We start from the raw sequence: 18,465 nt of genomic DNA, 5'->3' as shown, positions 1-18,465 counted from the left end.
CTAGCAGGGGGGTGGCCCCAGGTGACGCTGCGACAAAGCGTCCCCCGCCTCTTTCCCCGAGTGATAAACGCGTGGGATGCTGCTGGATCACATTGGTGTGAAAAGTAGAGGCCGACCGAAATTGGTTTCGGTTTCGGCGCCGAAAGTTGGCAAATGGCCTTGTGGGGGACGCGGGCCCCCGGCTCCCCCTCCGGGGGAAGGCTGATCTCGGTAGGGCTGCAGGCTCCGGACTCCTCGCTCGTGTGAGAGCCGCCGTTATTCGACTCCTTGCTCGTGGGGGGAGGGCTGCCGCCCTCCGTCTCCTCTCCTCGCGGCGCAGCCCCTCGGGTCCGCGGGTCCTGTTTGGGGGGCATAGCTCGGGGCTGGCGCACGGCTGCCTGGAATCAATCCGTCGCTTCTCAGCCACTCAAACGCGACGTCTCCGCTCACACAACCATGCACACTACTCACACGCGCTGAACGGGGGTTAGGAGTCAGAGGGTAATGACGTCCTTCGCACACGCGTTGCCAATTGGAGGGGGTGTCTCGGAGATTATTTAAAGGGCTGTATGAGTAATCTCACGTGTACCCGGGCGAGTCCACTATCGCTCACCACACGCACACGCTAACCACGAGCTACACGTATGGGCGAGCGCAAACACGCGGGTAAATACACACTCGCGCGCAAACACAGGGTACAACAACGCAGGAACCCTGGTCGGGCGCACACACAATGGCCGCCTCAACAGAGTTTCCCGCGTGTAAATCCCCGTACCACGACGAGCGGACTCACACCACCATGCGCCCGTTCCACACTCGCAGAAACCACACGACAAGGTTTATTGACCACTGTGACGATTTATTCCCGGCGCGTCTGCGAGCTACTATCACACAAATCGGTCTGAGTCAGCAGGGCAGGTCTAACCTATCTCCTGATAGTCTAACCCGATCTACCTTGTCCCCTTAGAATTAAACTCCCTAGGATCTTACCCTAAATCCCAACTCTCTCTTTCGTACTCACGTTTTGCCTTGGATGTGCGGGAAGCCGTGGAGAGGCGAGGCTGCTCGAAGTTCTCGCTGGGAGTGGGGCCTGGCTGCGCTGTGACTCGTCTCATGGACGATCCAGTGGTCGGCAAGGTGACTACCACGATCCCTGACTCGAGAAGAACACGTGACTACCCTATCCCTACCTTCTCTCGCCTTTTATTGTTCCCTACATCAAAGATAATTCGGCACTTATCCACTGGCCTTCCCGGCCAATCAGGTGGCTCGGATTTCCCGCCACTCTCCCCAGGCCGGTGCTCTCTCAGACGTCCGCATTTTACCATCTACACAAGCACATCTGTCCTACCAATCAGAGGACCGGCCCTGTTTTCCCGCCGTTCGTGACTCCGCCCCCCCTACCTGCCTGCTGACCCGTGTGTGTTGTGGGTGTTTTCTACCCGCGGTGGCTCAGCAGCCCCGTCGTGACCACGTGATTACCACCCAAGTCACGGCGCCGCGGTGCGAGTTAGCCTTGGAGGAGGTCGCCCAATTCCCTGGTCGCAGGAAACCGTGAAGTTTGGTCCCATGAGAGGGCTTCTGGGTGAAAACCTGTCGGCCAGGTGACCTCCCCTCGGGGCTCTATGTGGGGGTGTGTGTGTGTTCATGTGGGGGCTCTATGTGGGGGTGTTCATGTGGGGGCTCTATGTGGGTGTGTGTGTGTTCATGTGGGGGCTCTATGTGGGTGCGGGTGTTCATGTGGGGGCTCTATGTGTGTGTGTGTTCATGTGGAGGCTCTGTGTGTGTGTGTTCATGTGGGGGCTCTATGTGGGGGTGTGTGTATGTTCATGTGGGGGCTCTATGTGGGTGTGGGTATGTTCATGTGAGGGCTCTGTGTGGGGGTGTGTGTGTGTTCATGTGGGGGGTGGTGAGGGAAGAGCAGCGTCGGCCCCGTCGCTTGGAGGTGGCGGCGTCGCGGCCACGGAGTCGGCCGGACGGCTTCGCTGCTGCTGCTGCACCACAGTGGCAGGCACGGGAGAGTGTGATGGTGATGATGCTGCTGCACCACAGTGGCAGGCTCGGGAGAGTGTGATCATGCTGCTGCTGCTGCACCACAGTGGCAGGCACGGGAGAGTGTGATGATGATGCTGCTGCTGCATCACAGTGGCAGGCTCGGGAGAGTGTGATGATGATGATGCTGCTGCACCACAGTGGCAGGCACGGGAGAGTGTGATGATGATGATGCTGCTGCATCACAGTGGCAGGCTCGGGAGAGTGTGATGGTGATGATGATGATGCTGCATCACAGTGGCAGGCACGGGAGAGTGTGATGATGATGATGCTGCTGCTGCACCACAGTGGCAGGCTCGGGAGAGTGTGATGGTGCTGCTGCTGCTGCGGCACCACAGTGGCAGGCTCCGACGGAGCGGCTTCGCTGCTGCTGTGGCACCACAGCCTCTTTCGGTTTCGGCGGTTACCAGAAATTCAGTTTCGGTCGGCCTCTAGTGAAAAGCAAATCGTCTAATGGACTCTAACCAGGAGCGTAACGAGCGTGGGGCAGGCAGGGGGTGCCTTGCCCCCCATGCTGGCCAAAGTTACGAGTTGGGACTCTCCTTGACAACCACCCACGAGTTATATTTTCAACAAGAGTATAAAAGATGATGTGATTAGGAGCCGCGATATATAATAATATTGGGGCCTCCCTGAGCTGATAATGTAGTCACTACGCCACCGACTCTAACATTTTGCTCTCAATCCCCCGCAACATCCGATGAGCACGGTTGGCCACGAGCGGCGCGGAAAAAAGTTCAACATACGTAACATAACGTCATCATACTTTCACGTAGGGATGTGCCAGAGTGCTCGGCTCATATGTAGGCACTCGGCGGTGACCACTCGTGACGCCCCCAATTCTGGGTTAAACATCTGCGCCGAGGGCAGAGAGCTAAACGGGAACACGAAGTGCGAAAGCCACCGACGCAGCCGATCTTCGCTCGCGGCATGCACGACTACGATTTACATAATTGCCGGTATTGCAGCTATTATGTTATTTTGTGAATTTCACATCTCATTTCGGCCGCGCGCACTCATTCATCATCATTTCTGGCTTCCTGTACAGGTCCCTAATGAGGCATGGCGTCAGCATTTGAAGTCTATTCATATGGTTAAAGAATTAATGGCACGCGCACTGAGGAGTACAAGCATTTTGGGCATCGCTTTTTTAAAAGTGCAAACCTTCCGGGGTCTGATAGCGCTCTGCGGCATAACACATGTCCAACTGTGGTGTAGGATGCAGATGGAAAGGATGAAAAAGAAGGATCATGGGAGGTTAGAGAGGGAGCGTACAGGATGGGTGTGTTGAGTGCTGTCACCCCATCGATGCGTACATATGTGCGCGCGGTAAATGAACTTGCACAAGTGAATAGCTGTGTAGGTTGAACTTGTTTCGCACCGTACGTAGCCAGTCGTGCTGACCGGAGGTGCGGGGGAAGGACAACAAACTATACGCAAAAAGATGTTATTAAAGAAGTGAGTTTTCAACCTAAGATTTAAGAGTGCGTAGCTCCAGTGGCTTCCCGATATCGGGAGGGAGAGCGTTCCAGACGGCTGCAGAAGGGCATATGAAAGCACGCGATGCAGTGACCGTGTGCAAAACAATGCCTGTAGGCATTGCGGCGCATTCATGAATCTGCGAGTCAAAATGCGGTGTCATCTTGATTTGAAGCTTTCGTCACTGCAGGAATTCAGACTCTTTGGTTATTTCGGTAAAGTCACGTAGGTAGAAAAAATAAATCACGACGTTCCGATACCAACACAAGCCATCGTCTTCAGGTGAACATCGCGAAACGTCGTGATTTATTTTTTCTACCTACGTGACTTTACCGAAATGACCAAAGAGTATAAAATGCAGTGTGTTTATGTTTTTAATCGGGAAGACAAGAACGGCTTTGCTATGGCCGATGCCATGGGTTCTGCAATGCTGCGCTGCATTGCAACACTATTCCTGTGAGGTCTGACAATTAAACAGGCTATATTTAAAACGAATACTTCTTCAGGGTCATATTCGTTAAAGCTGATGGATTCCACACCGCGCTGCAGCACACGCACACATACGTAAAATATATATATATACCGGACAAACTGCTCTCATCCAAGGGAGGAATTTTCTGTAAAAATAATTACATATTGGAGCTCACGTTCATCAACAACCTCATTTGGAACTGTTTGCGCTTTTTAGCGGTCTTTGTTGATGCAGAAGTCAGCTCAATTAAATCATTCTATAAGCCTCCCACAAGCCGTGCTATCTTGCAGTCGATTTTGGGGGGTGGGGGGGGGGGGCGTTGATTTCACACATGTCAAACATTGCCGTTGCACGACCGAGGTGTGTAACACGCGCGCGTAAAATCTGTGCGCGATTCACTACGCGCAATGAGACGGCTGCCACTCCGCACGGGAGACAGAAGCGTTTAGTCACCCCTACAGCGGCCTTCAAACGGTGCCAGAACGTGCGCAATGGACCCTCGTGTGAGCCGTTATATGTGAAAGACCGCCACCGACACCACCACCACCACCACCACCTCTTGGCATCGGCCTGCCATGTACGTGATAAGCGCGTTTCTTCTGTGCGGCTGCCGTGTCAACGGTCAATGGGACCTGAGTCTCTGTGACAGCTTCCATGACACGCGAGATGGAGCCACTAATTTAACCAACTCCCCCCGCACGCACACCCACCCATACACCGCACTGGCTTTTATCGCGGAGTGAGTCGGAGCATTCCCGGCGGCGCTCACAATTGCAAGAATATTATCACGGTCGCATAATAGCCGACTTGATGGCGAGCCCGCGTATCGCCACAATCCTTCAACGGAGAGGGCCCGCGCAGTCTCGTGATGTATCTGTTTACTTTTTGGGTTCCCAGGCTCCGGTCGCCAGGTCTGCGAGCCAAATGCCCTCCGGTGAAACAAAGATGACTGTGTTCAGTCGAGAAAATGTGGAAACATCTGCACCGCATCTCCGCCACGGGTCTTCCAGAGTTCTGCAGATAACGCAATGGGGCAAAAATACATCGGGGTGACCCGGGTGTGCGGAGAGGGAACAGCAGGAGAGGTGGGTGAAGGAGAGGTACTGTGGCGAAAGGGGGAAAAAAGTTAATTACATTTAGGGCAGGGTATAGCTGGAGCATGCATGCACCAGTGCGGCTACCTGGCATCGCTGGTGGAGCGGTTAGCGCTGCGCTGCGCTCCGAATCCGGCGACCCGAGGCCGATTCCCTCCATTGAGTACCTGGTGCAATGTGTAAAAACATTGCCATGAGGGAGACAAAGGCTGTCGGGCGTGGTGCTGGCCACCCACCCACCCACCCCCCTCGTGTGCCTTCATAGACGCTCCTCGCTAACGGCACTTGCCTCAACAGTTTGTTAAGGATTTCCTGGGGATCTTTGTCTTATACTGTGCCTGCATTGACGGTGTTGAATCCATTTATCTGCTCATCGCTGTGCTTGAGCCACTCAGTGTTGTGAGTTGAAACCACGTTTCACCGTTTTGCTTTTGATGAGGCCACGTGCTTTGTTAACAGTGGCCAACTCTTACACATTTTGAAGCGAGCAAAAGCTCGTAAAAGTGGACGTTTTTGCAAACATTGTAAGGGGGATGCGTCACATAATTCACACAGCGATAACGTGATTCAAACACGCAGACTTGATGTCATACAAATGTGGTTTATGTAAACAAACAAATAAAAACAACTTTGTTTTCTTTACACACGTGGGTAATGTTGGCGTGAGTAAAGTGGAATGTGATAGTCTGCAGGTCTGAACGTTTTGACGGCAAAACGCTTCACCTGGGGTTAAACTTGGCTCGCTTCGATTGCGATGAAAGATTTGGGGTACAAGGTGATCGTATACAAAGCAAATGTGAATATCAGTGGCAAAAAACAACACCAGAGTAAAAACGCATCTAAGTTTACCTCTGCAAATGAAATTCAAAACCATTTGAAAGCTTTAGAATATTTTTTGTCCCACATTTTTGAAATGTTTTTTTCTTGCTTTGCCATGAATTGAACATCACCAGTCCATCACACATGCTAAACATCTAGTAGCGTGGTCATTGATGACATTTATATAGAACACAAACGGGAAAGTGCGGAAAGAAACATGGGGAGACGCATGCTTGGAAATACATTGTGAGGCAGAGAGAGAGAGAGAACGTACGCAGGTTAATGACATCATTCAAACTGTTAAGAATAGCGGGCGTGGGTAGGACATGTCACGAGAAGGGATGATGGCCAACAATGATTATAATGATGTAGTAGCCGAGGGTATCCACCAGAGAGATGGAGGTATGGGATCGCTTTGTGTGCAGGTGCTGGGTGGATTATTACATCGCAGGATCGTGAGAGGTGACGGCGGCTTGGGCAGGCTTTCATCTCGCAGTCGATTGATCATGACCGAAAATGATGAAGATGATTTAAGCAAAAAGGTTATTTATTTTGCATTTTTTTTGCAGATATATGCGTTTTCATTCAGTGATAACGTGAGAGCTGTTTTTGTTTTCTTAGCTATCGTCACCGCATCTGATTTCTCTCATACAGTTACGATGAGCGGGAGTGGTGCTGATTCCGCTGGGGAAAAAAAGTCCCTTTCACAAAAAATAATTCACAGTGCAATGCTTAATTTGTGCCGTAACTTCTTAGCGTTTGCAAAAAGGTCGCGTGAACCCCCCCCCCCCACCCCTACCCCCATTGGGGATTTGAACGTATCTACATGGTGCGTGATGGAAATCCAGAGGTCGCCGGTTCAATGCTCGTCCATCTCCTGGGCGCAGCGGTTGAAACGAGGGACAACATTTCTCAAATCCCCCACCCCCCCTCCGTTCTCTGTTCCTCAAACAGTACACGCGTGGTTCGCCACAGTCGATTGGCAGGTCGAGTGTGGTGGAGTAAAGTGTGGACACTCTCGGCTCGTCCGAGACGTCTGTCCAGCAAGGAAGTGCAGGCCAAATGGCCAGATGCCCTCCCGAGGGGATCTCTTGAGCTTTCTTTCTCGAGGAGGTCCATTTGTTAGCAGTGTCGTGAGTAGGCAATTGCAGGGCTGTACCTTTACCACAATGGCAATGCATTAAATGCAATAAATCCATAGGCAGGGTGCTTTTAGCATCTCACGCATTGAAACATTTAGCTTGAATCTGTCCGGTACTTTGTACATTCATCTCATCTTGTAACACCTACAAATGCAAGACACCATCGTTATACAAATTGCTTTCTGTTTATGATTCATAATGTGCTATATTTTATTGTGTTATAGGCTTTAACCAGTCTTGGACATGCAATCATAATTTTATGTCTTGTGAAATGTATTTGCCAGTCCACTGCTGGAAGTAGGCCTTCCCGTGCCTTTAGTCAAGGGGACTGTTTGATCATACCTCACCATGATGGTTAAGGTGGGTTGGTGAAGGGGATGACCAAGAGCCGGTTCTGATATCACTCCCCACTAGTGGTATCCGTGGTCGGTCACCGGGTTCATAATGCAATGCACTAACCGCTGCACTACCGCTCCACCACGTGTCTTAGTGAAGACATTGTTATTCGTCTATATACTAAGCATCGCGCGTCTTCCTATTGTAATGCATCGGTATCATTGCACTGCAACACCAATCTACAAATCTTCGCTGACACTGCACAACCATTCAAAAAGCACGACCATTACCACAGCTGAGAGAGCGAGAGAGAGGTTCCGACAGCGTGGAATTAATTGGAGAATGAACGCAGACTCGGGGGAATCGCACGGTTCTCAGTTAATTCCGTTGGCTGTCACGGCAGAGGTGCGCGCGCCCACACTGCCCAGTGGGAGGAAGGCGACCCTGCTCCACGTGTGTCACTGAGATTGTTGAACCCAGGTGCCGGGCGGGATCCACGTTGAACGCAACCACGCGAAGAACGAGGCCCTTGCTCCTCGCCGCGTCCAACCAACTATCGCCGGTTTAACAAGTCGGGGCCCATCAATTTGGTTCGTACGCAGAAAATCTGTCAAAACTTGACCCCTCCCGCCCTCCCTGTACGCACGCGGACTCTTTACCCCCCCCCCACCCACCACCTGCGTACGTACGCCTGACGCACCCCCCCGAATCCTATAGAACGGCCGATATTTAATCCACGCAGAAACGATCAAGGATGAATAATTTTAACGTGTTTAAGCAAACAGATAGTGCACCGCCGGACTATCTAACTCATTTGAAGGCCAATGTAGACAAATTATTACCGAGGCTTCACCCCCCCCCCCGTTTCCTATGCCTACATTGTCAGTAGACCCCCCCCCCTCCCCCCCATACGCAAGCGTACGCGTTTGGGTTAACCCCCCACTCCCCCCTCCATGCGCACGTACTAAATGGATGGCCCTTAATAGTAGTAGGCTTTATCGACTAATATCATCCATGATACAGGTTTTTTTGGGGCGGGGGGGGGTTAGATCACGTAAGTATTAATGTGTCGTTAAACCCGCCATCACCAGACACAGCCAATTAGTAAGATTTGCAGCGGTTAATGCATTGCATAGTATCGAATTGGCATGTTCTGTTTACGTGACACGCGGGTTCAACTACGCATATTTATATCTACACGATATAACCCTACAACATGCATTATGAACGGTTGGCGCGACGCAGACTTGGGTGGCCCACCGTGACTCTCGGTCCACATTCCTTGCGGCTCGCGAGCTTCATTTGTGTCTTTTTTCAACGGTTTTACTTCACTTGATTCCTGTGTCGTGGTCAAATCTTGTAATACAAATGTAGTCCACTTTCTGTTGTCCAATCACTTCCAAATTGTGCACACGTACTCAGATCCGGTGACAATGCATGCCTGTATCAAAATCGGCATCAATTGATCAATTAATTCGCTACTTTAAAGCAATTAACATTTTGTACGGACGCCTTATTATTTATATATATTTGTGTAGGTAAAAAACGCCGCGGTCCCTAAACTTATCGAATCGCCTGCTCCGTGTGAACGAGTTACGGAAGTGATCAATTAATTCAAGTCATCGTTGTTGTGGGGGGAGCAGGCGCCGCAGCATTGACGTACTTCTCGACCGTGAGTTCAACGAAGTTGTTAATAAAACCGTGGTTTAAAAAAAAAACACTTTTTGAAGGAGTTTATTTTTCAACAACGCGCATTCTCTCTTCAAGAAGCCACGCGGCTCCAACGTCGGACGGAGGAGGGCGTGGGCGGACGACGCGGTAGGAGTGCGTCACAGGGCTTTGGCGTGTGCCGACAGTGCCCCGCGTGGGCTTGCTCAGCAGCAGGCGGGTCAGCGAGCGTTCCTGCGTTCGCCTGGACGTGCCTTGTTCACACCAAGTGCTGCCCCCCGCGCGGTTTCACAGCACCACGGATGTTCGTGCGCGCCGCGTCAAAATAAAGAAATGCGGCTTCACCAAACCGTTCGGAGGTCATGCGACGCACCAGCTGGAGCGGGCCGACCCTGCTAGCCTTAACCAAGCATCTCCATGCTTTCGGCATGAAGCCAGTATCACGCCGGGTTGATGGATGTTCACGTACAAATATGGAAAATTAGGAGCTGCACGCATTTGGATGTTTTGCTATCTCTCCTCTTTACTGTTTTCTAACCCTCATCCCTCTCTTGCTGGAGAATCATCTCGACCAGTGCCTCCAAATCAGCACTACTCACTGCTAAGGAAGGTATTTCCTGGGTATGCATACATATAAAAGATATATCACTAATATTACGACATCATATTTTTTTATAACCAGTTTACTTTTCCCAATGTTTATCCCAATTGTGCTATTGGTGTCATGTCCAAGGCAATGCTGCGCTTTGTGGTAGAGAATGCCACACGGAAGCACATATCACAGAGCTACCTTTGAAATCCATTCAAGTGACCTCTTTGTAACCAGTTTCTAAATTACATAATGCCGGAATAGTCTGCAATATCACATTTCACGCTACGCACCAATTCAAGTATTTAAGTTTGGCAAGTCGGAATAAAAAACACAGAACAGTGAGCTCAGGCGTGGATTTTGTTCGTGCGAGTTGCAGACGAAGAGGCTTTCATGAATTCACATTTTTAATCTGGTGGCAAAAATAATTTTTCTGAACAGATGGAAAGCAAATAAGAAAGGGGAATGGGAGGAGGTTTGTGAAAAATCCCAAAGGACATCAAGTGCGACACGAAAATGTACAGGAAGAGAGCAGAGAAATCTTATAAACGGTGTAATAACGTGCTCCCTTTTTTACGATAGTATCTTTATTGTCAATAGACACACTGTGCTATCAATCCAGCTAAGAGAACACCTGGCGAGTATTATTTGGGAAAACAGAATCACAGCTCTGTTAGTCACATCGGTGGGCTACCACCGTTCCCATTGGCTGTATCAGTGGGAGCAATAGGAGCTATGCTATGCTCCCACTGGTTGGATTACAGGAAGCAATAGGAGCTATGCTATGCTCCCACTGGCTGTAGCAGTGAGTGGGAGCTTTGCTATGCTCCCATTAGCTGGATCAGAGGGAGCAGTGGGAGCTATGCTATGCTCCCATTGGCTGGATCAGAGGGAGCAGTGGAAGCTATGCTATGCTCCCATTGGCTGAATCAGTGGGAGCAGTGGGAGCTATGCTATGCTCCCATTGGCTGGATCAGTGGGAGCAGTGGGAGCTATGCTATGCTCCCATTGGCTGGATCAGAGGGAGCAGTGGGAGCTTTGCTATGCTCCCATTGGCTGGATCAGTGGGAGTAGTGGGAGCTATGCTATGCTCCCATTGGCTGGATCAGAGGGAGCAGTGGGAGCTATGCTATGCTCCCATTGGCTGGATCAGAGGGGGCAGTGGGAGCTATGCTATGCTCCCATTGGCTGGATCAGAGGGAGCAGTGGGAGCTTTGCTATGCTCCCATTGGCTGGATCAGTCGGAGCAGTGGGAGCTTTGCTATGCTCCCATTGGCTGGATCAGTGGGAGCAGTGGGAGCTATGCTATGCTCCCATTGGCTGGATCAGTGGGAGCAGTGGGAGCTATGCTATGCTCCCATTGGCTGGAACAGTGGGAGCAGTGGGAGCTATGCTATGCTCCCATTGGCTGGATCAGTGGGAGCAGTGGGAGCTATGTTATGCTCCCATTGGCTGGATCAGTGGGAGCAGTGGGAGTTATGCTATGCCCCCACTGGCTGGATCAGTGGGAGCAGTGGGAGCTATGTTATGCTCCCTTTGGCTGGATCAGAGGGAGCAGTGGGAGCTTTGCTCTGCTCCCACTGGGTGGATCAGTGGGAGCAGTGGGAGCTTTGCTATGCCCCCATTGGCTGTAGCAGTGAGTGGGAGCAGTGGGAGCTTTGCTATGTCCCCATTAGCTGGATCAGAGGGAGCAATGGTAGCATCGGGTGCAGGTTGAAGAAGAGATTGCGCAAAACTTTATCCATTTTAGCAGGGCGCCAAACGCATAGCACATGACGACAGGCAGCCCCGTTGCATAGCAAGGCCTCCGGCGTGCTAAGTGCCCTGCTGAGGGCTGACCCTTATTGGATTTTATTTGTGATCCAAGATACATCGCGAGATACAACATAAACCTGCACATGTGCCTGTTCTTTTTGCTAAATATGCCATTTTGAGGCCAGACGTAGCGGGGCAGTAACGAGTGCGCACAAAGACAAAGAGCCCCCCGTAAAGACTGACCAGACTGGTAGGGCAAGTGCTGTTATGAAGGCCGGAAGGGCACACGAGGAGGTGGGTGGCCAGCACCACACCCGGCCGCCTTCGTCTCCCTTAGTGACGATGTTTTTGCACCACCGTACCACCAGGTACTCATTTGAGACTGAGTCAGCCTAGGGGAGGTCAAGGACTGGTTCAGATCATCACCACTTGGTGTTGGCACGCATACAATCGTACGGACACACTCTCACAGCCTCTCGTTCTATTGTCCGTCCAATAATCCACATGGAGGATATCTTAAGAAGTTCCTGTGGGATTCTTTACTGGGGGGGAAAAAATGCAGCAGTGCTAAATGTTCACGTGATACATTATTTGTATGAAATTCAAAAGTAAATATATATAACCGTATATGTGGCATGAGTTTTATATATATATAAAAACGTCGTACATTTTAACCAGTCCATTTTTATTCACATCAATGGAGGCTTATTATTGGTTATTTCGATAAAGTCACGTAGATGGATTTTTTTCAATTAAAAAATAAAAATAATATGTTGAAAATAATAAATACAAACAAAAAAACCCAAAGACGTTTCGATCGCAACACAAGCGGTCTTCTCTCCGCCTGATGAAGACCGCTTGTGTTGTGATCGAAACGTCGTGGGTTTTTTCCCCTTTATTATTTTCAATTTATAATTTTAACTTTTATTTATCTACGTGACTTTACTGAAAGAACCAAGAATATGAATTCCTGCAGTCACGAAAGATTTAAGTCAAATCAATGGAGGCTGAAACCTTTGTAATCGCTTATAAACAATATTAAATCGCTGTTTCAGGCTATACACTTGAAAACTTAGCAATGGTTTACAACATCAAGAGGCTCTTAGCTTTTATGTTATGACTGTAGGTTATACCTTTTCGTCTTCCCCTTTTATGCCTCAAGTTGTAAAATGATATTACTTGAAATGCATTTATGAGATAACTGAAAGCACAAAGAGAAAATAAATTAATAGAAACCATGCCAGCGAGTGTAATGCAACTCATCTTGTCAGATCTCTGAAGCTAGGATCAGAATATTTATTTATAATGGAGGAATCCGATGAGCTATGAAGCTCTTTTTTCCACAGATGTCCAGTAGGGGCGGGTCAGAACGTTGCAGCAACAAACAGTACAAACACGTGATAGGAGTTTAAAACTATAAACATTTTTTTTTATTTTACCAGGTAAGGCCCACTGAGCTATAATAGCTCTTTTTCACAAGTGACCTGGCCACAAGTGATAGCTCACGTGACGATAATAGTGGCTTATCATCACGTGGAAACAGGGGCGGAGCCAGGATTTCAGGCCGGGGTGACATTCAACAAATGTTAATTTCAAGAATGATTAGAGAGTCAGGCTGTTGAACTAGACGCCATCGGTTGGTGACACGCTCTGACAATGCAGTTGCACGGAGTCCGCCAGACCGAGTGTCGTACACTTGTACGCAGAATGTCACCCCTGTCACCCCCCCCCCCCCCGGCTCCGCCCCTGCGTGAAAATGTATTGCAGCCAAATCCTCTAAATGCACTTTTCTAAATGTGGAGGGAAAAACCGGAGGAGCCGGAGAGAAATCCACGCGACCACGGGCAGAGAGGCACGCAAATTCCACATACAGTATACAGGTGTCAGGGTCGGGATCGAACCCACGACCTTCCTGTATCCATAAGCAGGGTTAAGTCTGGATAGTGCTTGGTGGGTATGTAACAGGTGTTATAGGCTGCTGCGGAGCCTCGTAGTTGGGAATCAGAGGCCAGTGCATAATAGTAATTTTGCTTCACTGAACTTGTATGCCCCCACGTGCATGCTCCGTGACTTCACCAATTCACCAACCCACCACCGACTGGCGTGGTGAAATATCGCCAATTACCCCCATCACTCCAATGATGTGGGGAGGCCCTCATCCAGCAGTGGATTGACACTAAAGGCCTGCCACGTTTCAAGAGTATATATTCAAACGCAGATTCAACGAGCGAGTGAGCGCATATTTGTGCTGCCAAACAAAGACGCCTCACTGTTTTCAGAGATCCAGTGACTTTTATTGCCTTGTCATGACAAAAAAAAAATACACGCGCTAAATTGGCTTCATTGTGTCAACATTCCGCCCGGAGGAGATGGGACTCGGGCGCAGAATATTCGGAGCGGTGCTGGCCACCTGCAAAAGCGCACTGGCACAGAGAGCCCGTGCGACGGAGCGAGTTTATTTTGAAGACCGCCACCCATGCGCGGCATGTCAGATCTTTTTTTTTTGTTGACGAATACAAAGGCACTCCGTGACGCACCTTGCGAAACCCCTCAATCGCAGCCCAGCGTTTCCACACTCCACGGTGACCTCCCATGTGTTTGTCGGTCTCACGGGAGGACAAGCACTGCATCTGAAAATACGTCAAGCTGACCAAATCTCACATCTGTTGTGTAATTAATATTGCAAGTGAGGATGAAGGGCTCCTTTTGAAAAGAGCACAGTTTGTGCCATTAAGGGGATGACAAAAAAAATGTGACGATATGCAGACCCATTAAACGCCGTTAAAACTTTAGTTCCTCCTTTAGGCAACATTAGCAAAGGCTTCTGAAATGTTTTTTTTGTAGCCTATGGTATAAGCAAGCCACGATTGAATATGAAGTCAACTCGAGAAGCTAGGTCAAATGAAGGGCCCTGCAGGTTAAAGAACATGATTGATAGCAAAGAAACAGAGGGTATGTTTATGTTAAATCGCTTGTGCAGTGCATGAGGGTTATGAAGTAATCCCTTGGGCTGCTGAAAATATGTAAACAGCACAATACACTGCAGTCTTTCATTCTAGTATAAGCGAGAGTTCATTACTCTGTCAGCCACAATCTTGAAAGTTTAAAAGGTGGAAAGGAAACACCTTCACTGATAACCTGCTGAGTGGCATTTGGGACTGAAAAACTAATTGTTGGGTTTACGATGAAAAATTGTCTTTATGGAAAAGTCAACACATTTGTTAAGAGCACTGCCTTAAAATGAACAATATAGGACATGAATGAATGTATGTGCTATTAAGAAGGGGCTTTGCTCGAAACATTGCCTAGTAAGTATTTTCCTTTTCAATCCACATTGTTGTCGAATGCGTTGATTTTGTTGCTGTTGTTTGTGCGTCTGCACCACTTCCAACGCAGCATCATTACATAATTTATTTGAATTTGTGGATTAGCGTTGCACATGTCTCTCAATTGAACTTGTGTACACATATATACAGTGAGGGAAAAAAGTATTTGATCCCCTGCTGATTTTGTACGTTTGCCCACTGACAAAGAAATTATCAGTCTATAATTTTAATGGTAGGTTTATTTGAACAGTGAGAGACAGAATAACAACAAAAAAAATCCAGAAAAACGCATGTCAAAAATGTTATAAATTGATTTGCATTTTAATGAGGGAAATAAGTCTTTGACCCCTCTGCAAAACATGAATTAGTACTTGGTGGCAAAACCCTTGTTGGTAATCACAGAGGTCAGACGTTTCTTGTAGTTGGCCACCAGGTTTGCACACATCTCAGGAGGGATTTTGTCCCACTCCTCTTTGCAGATCTTCTCCAAGTCATTAAGGTTTCGAGGCTGACGTTTGGCAACTCGAACCTTCAGCTCCCTCCACAGATTTTCTATGGGATTAAGGTCTGGAGACTGGCTAGGCCATTCCAGGATCTTGATGTGCTTCTTCTTGAGCCACTCCTTTGTTGCCTTGGCCATGTGTTTTGGGTCATTGTCATGCTGGAATGCCCATCCACGACCCATTTTCAATGCCCTGGCTGAGGGAAGGAGGTTCTCACCCAAGATTTGATGGTACATGGCCCCGTCCATCGTCCCTTTGATGCGGTGAAGTTGTCCTGTCCCCTTAGCAGAAAAACACCCCCAAAGCATAATGTTTCCACCTCCATGTTTGACGGTGGGGATGGTGTTCTTGGGGTCATAGGCAGCATTCCTCCTCCTCTAAACACGGCGAGTTGAGTTGATGCCAAAGAGCTCTATTTTGGCCTCATCTGACCACAACACTTTCACCCAGTTGTCCTCTGAATCATTCAGATGTTCATTGGCAAACTTCAAATGGGCATGTATATGTGCTTTCTTGAGCAGGGGGCCTTGCGGGCGCTGCATGATTTCAGTCCTTCATGGCATGGTGTGTTACCAATTGTTTTCTTGGTGACTATGGTCCCAGCTTCCTTGAGATCATTGACAAGATCCTCCCGTGTAGTTCTGGGCTGATTCCTCACCGTTCTCATGATCATTGCAACTCCACGAGGTGAGATCTTGCATGGAGCCCCAGGCCGAGGGAGATTGACAGTTCTTTTGTGTTTCTTCCATTTGCGAATATTCGCACCAACTGTTATCACCTTCTCACCAAGCTGCTTGGCAATGGTCTTATAGCCCATTCCAGCCTTGTGTAGGTCTACAATCTTGTCCCTGACATCCTTGGAGAGCTCTTTGGTCTTGGCCATGATGGAGAGTTTGGAATCTGATTGATTGATTGCTTCTGTGGACAGGTGTCTTTTATACAGGTAACAATCTGAGATTAGGAGCACTCCCTTTAAGAGTGTGCTCCTAATCTTAGCTCGTTACCTGTATAAAAGATACCTGGGAGCCAGAAATCTTTCTGATTGAGAGGGGGTCAGATACTTATTTCCCTCATTAAAATGCAAATCAATTAATAACATTTTTGACATGCGTTTTTCTGGATTTTTGTTATTCTGTCTCTCACTGTTCAAATAAACCTACCATTAAAATTATAGACTGATCATTTCTTTGTCAGTGGGCAAACGTACAAAATCAGCAGGGGATCAAATACTTTTTTTCCCTCACTGTATGTGTGAACATTCGGTAGGGTCAAGAATCAGTATGTATGTGGTTTAACATTCAAATTAATAAATAATACCAATCTACAGCTCTGTATTAATCCACTGTGTGACTTGTTGGTCACCAGGGGTTGCTCTTGCCATACGTCACCATGCTGGTGAGTACAGATTGGTGATGGCTCAGGACCGGTTCAAGATATCAATCACCACTGATATTCGCCGTGGCCGGCAATTAAACTCAGGCGGTCATAGTGCTCTGAGAAAACCATTGCGCCAACAACTCCACTGCTGGCATCATCATTATTATTATGCGTAAGTGATATGTGTCTCATGAACATGAACGTTCACAAGTACTGCCCGGCCTGCACTGTGGACACATTACTTAGTGACCTGGTGGCAAGCGTAGGAATATTGACCGACCTTAACAACTATCACACACGGCTTCAAGGCATCCAGAAGCCTTCCACAATTATGAAAAAGCCCCTTATGTTTAACTGTAAAGATGTATTTTCTTTCTTTTTTTCTTCCCCTCTGGCATGTTATAGGGTTACATTTTTCTAACAGGGTGCTGTTTTTGGTTATAATGGATTTATTTTGTAACAGTAGCTTAGTCAATTCATCAAGCTCTCAATGGAATTGAATATAGCGCTGCCGGATTTTTGTCTAAGTATGTGTTATTGGAGAAACGAGGAGAAAGTGGGGCAGTGACTCGTGAATTATCTCGTAAACAGTTAAGCTTTCGTGCCTGCATTTAAACCTTAAGAAACAAATGTTTGCAATATTTTCAACAGCTTCACGGGGAGTGCCAAACTGCGTACTCGTTATGTGAATAATAACACACTTGCTTTCACAAGCGCACCGGAATTGCAATCCAGAGGTCACTGGTTAGATCCAGAGATCATAGCAGTTGAAGCAATATGACAAGTGTATTACCACCCCCCCCCCCCATCTCTTTATTCACCCAGCAGTATATATGTGTGTGTGCACCACAGTTAGTCGATCGGCAGGCCGCGTGTGGTGGGGTAGGAGTGTGGGTACTCCCACTTTTTCCGAAGTGAACGCCAAAAAAATACTTCGTTGAGGGTATTTTTTGGCCTTCTCTTCTATGCTGGCCAGACGTCTCGGAAGACTTTGGAGTTACCCACACTGTACCCCACCGCATTCCTCCTCGAGTGGAAGCCCTATCTGCCAGCAGTGGCCCGAGCGGGCAGTTGCAGGGTTCTGCACCTTTGCGACAACTTTACTCAAAACTGCCACCGCATGCCAAATATTGCTACCAGCGTGAACATTTCGCTGCTGGACGGTGCCGAATCGCATTTAACTTGCCTTGGATGTTGTTTCAGTCTCAAACGCAATTTTGACTTTGGCACTAATTACGATGATAAACGGATTGTTTTGTTGGAGAAAAGTACTTTTAAATGTGCATTCCTTTCGTCGAGCTTGCAGGGGGAGCTTTCCTTACCGCTGTAATGTCTCAGTCGTGCCCTCCCAAGGAATGGCCAGAGAGCTCTGATTTTAGTGGCAGCCTTGTGCCAAGGGGTGTAAATGAATACAAACGGGCACTCAAGGGTGAAAGGCAATCCACTGGAATGCACCAGACACTGGCTCCTGCGTTAGCAGCAGTGAAGGCGCAGCCCTGCAATTGGCGGCTTGTGCCACTGCTCGCAATAAGGGCCTCCCGCTAGATGGGAGCTCCAGAGGGTATTTGGCTATTCTTCTACGCTAACCAGATGTGTTGGAAGGAGTGGGAGTGCCCACACTTCACCCCACCACACACATCCTGCCGATCGAATAACTGCGATATACCCACTTATATTGCTGGGCGGAGAGAGGTCGGGAAGGATTTAAGAAACGCGTCCATCGCTTCAACTGCCATGCCGGAAGATGGAATCGAACCGGTGCCCTTTGGATTGCAGGTCCGGTGTGCTAACCATCACACAACGGCAGCTCCCTGCTGTGTGAGTAACTCGCTGCGGTGGCGAGATGTTAACTACCTCGCCTGGTATATAGGAGG

This window comes from Petromyzon marinus, chromosome 22, assembly GCF_048934315.1.
Source record: "Petromyzon marinus isolate PM22_M1 ecotype Great Lakes invasive population chromosome 22, UKy_Petmar_22M1.pri1.0, whole genome shotgun sequence".
In the NCBI taxonomy this organism is placed as follows: Eukaryota; Metazoa; Chordata; class Hyperoartia; order Petromyzontiformes; family Petromyzontidae; genus Petromyzon; species Petromyzon marinus.
The sequence above is the reverse complement of the archived record's forward strand: the minus strand, read 5'-3'. Positions refer to the sequence as shown.